This window comes from Mesocricetus auratus, unplaced genomic scaffold (assembly GCF_017639785.1).
Source record: "Mesocricetus auratus isolate SY011 unplaced genomic scaffold, BCM_Maur_2.0 Super-Scaffold_100003, whole genome shotgun sequence".
In the NCBI taxonomy this organism is placed as follows: Eukaryota; Metazoa; Chordata; class Mammalia; order Rodentia; family Cricetidae; genus Mesocricetus; species Mesocricetus auratus.
The window spans coordinates 28036612-28039251 of NW_024429188.1; the positions used below are offsets into that span (position 1 = coordinate 28036612).

The 2640-nt window shown below is 36.2% G+C and overlaps 1 pseudogene; it reads right to left on the reverse strand.

The window, feature by feature from the left end:
• Nucleotides 1-280: 280 nt before the first annotated feature.
• LOC101844623 lies at nt 281-2337 on the reverse strand (annotated as a pseudogene).
• Nucleotides 2338-2640: the final 303 nt, after the last annotated feature.

Consider the following 2640-nt stretch of genomic DNA (forward strand, 5'->3'; position numbering starts at 1 on the left):
GCTGTACGAGTTGGCACAACCACTAGCAATGGAGGTGTGTCCCCTTTTCTTCACATCCTCTCCAGCATAAACTGTCTTTGGTGTTTTTTATTTTAGCTATAGAATTCAAGATTGTCTATAATTATTTCATTAATATTTAGATTTACAGGGAGCTATGTGTACTTCTTTTCATTCAGTACAATTACAGTTTTTTGAGATTCTGAGTCTTTTATTCAGAGTAATTCTGTTTTAATTAATTGTTTTAGATAGTTTTACAAATGATTGATATAACAGTGTCAATGAAAAAATATGTGAGAAAAGTAGATTCTAATTTTGAGCTCACACTGTATAAAATATCAAAAAATATTGGTAAAGACAAATTGGTAAAGACATTTGAGAAATGTTTCTGAATGTTAGGTGTTAAAAATGTGGTTGTGGTACCAAAGGGTGGCCACCCAATACATCACAAATGCAAAATGAGAGCATGTCACAGTCAAGTAGGTGGAAATAGGAAAATCTTTTAGTCAAGTTCCTTCCCTCTCTCTTTATCATCATGTACATCATCCTGTTTTTGCATTATCAGTTCACGATTTTTTAGTATGCTTGGTATAGGAGTATTAACAGAGTTGTAATTCCATCCTTTCCTCATAAAAAACTTCCTGAGTATACCTGGCATATCATAGCAGTTGTGTACAATGAAATTCTTAAAGGCAATTGTTCCATAGATATTTTCAAGTACATCTGGTTTCCAAAAGCTTCTACCTTGAATTTCAAGTAAACTTTTGGGGTCAGTTATAGGCTTTTTACTGGCTAGTGATTTCAGCTGTTTGGGTTTCTGATATGATGGTCCATAATTAAACTTCTCCTTGTTGCACTTAACAGGATCATGTGGCTTTTGGAGTTTCATCTCAAATATTGATGGTGCCTGTTTGGAGAATATTATATGCTTCTCTTTGCTTAATCCTCTGAAGTACTTGGGCTTAGAAGAAAGATGACAAACTTTCTTGTCTGAGGATTCCTTGCACCTGGGTTGGTAAGCATGGTCCATGTCAAATTGTTGCAACACACCCAAGTTTCCCAGTGCTTCAATCCATTCATAGATGATATCATCTCTGCTTTGTAGGTATGTATAACTAAGAGAGTCAAGAAAATTCTGATTTCTGGATGTGTTTCTAGGAAGAAAACTTCTTTGACATAACGTGAAATTCTCAGGAATTCCCAGATTGAATTTTCTGTGAAGGTGTTTCCCATGCTTGTTGTTCTTATTTGCTTCCCTTTGATTTTCCAAGTGAGGCCACTTATTCAGGTCCCAGTCATGTTTTGGCATCTGTAGCAAATTTATGAAGTGGTCTTAAGCATCATCTTCCATCTGAGACAAACAATAAAGCTTGTATTGGGTCCTTCTCCTTCCTTGTTGATCCATTGACATTGAGCAAAGCAGTCCCAAATCCTGGGGCAGCTTTCTCTGTCTCTTATTAATGGCAGTACTGGGTGCTTCATGACAAACTCCGGAGAACAAGGTTTCCTGCATGATTTGTGACATAATCTCTAGCAAAGTCTTCCAGCTTTTCATGATGAAACAGCCAGTGATCACCCTCCATGAAAGGAGGGAATGCCAGTTGCTCCTTCTTGTGCTTCAAGACATACTTGCGTCTAGTCACCCAACCAGGCTGGTTATCTGGCAGTCTCTGGTCCCCCATTGTATCTCTTTCTCTGAGGCCACTGCTCCAGAATTAGTTATTGTTTCCCTGAAGATGCTTGGTTGCTAGGAAACTTTAGATTCTACATTGATGAGCAAGATAGGGCACCCAGGTCCTAGCTCCTCGAATTCTATTCTACATCATGTGAAAACAATACCAACTATGGAATGATTGGACTTTTAAACCCACCAGAAACTTAGGATAATTTCAATTCTTCAACACATTCCTAGTATGTGGTATCGTTAAGTCTTTCAGATTGGAAATATTCTAATGTTGGTGCAGAGGTATGTCATCATGGTTTTCATTTGCTTTTTATATAGTCAATGGTATTGAACATTTCCATATGCTTACTTATCATTCGTATTTCTCCACTGACTATGTGTATGTTCAGGGTATTTTTACCATTTTAGTTTATAGTGATTGTAAGATATATTTCACTGAATTGTGACAGTTGTTTTTGTTCTGGATTGAATTGCTTTATCAAATACATTATTTGTAAAATTTCTTCTCCTCCCATCATTTGTCCTCTCATTAGTCTGTTTCAAAGAGCAGAGTACCCAACCTTGATGAAGCTCTCTTCAGTTAGTTATTTTTTAAATAAAGTATTGTTTTAAATTACATTAAAGAATTTTTCTTTGTAAAGTCCATTCATTTTAGGTTTTTCTCTCATTTTTTGTTTTTTAAAGACAGGATTCCTCTGTTTAGCTCTGCAGCCTGTCCTGGCACTCGCTTTGTAGATAGGCTGGTCACAAAGTCACAAAGATCTGCCTGCGTCTGCCTTGCAAGTGCTGGGACTAAAGGCATGCACCACTAGCACCTAGCCCGCATTTAGTTTTTTTTTTTTTAATCTAATGTTCATTCATAGGTTTTGGTCAATTACCTATTAAAATTAATGATTTTGGATCATGAAGATAAGGATTAAATTTTTTAAATATTTTCCCCTTTGACTGGATATCTGAAA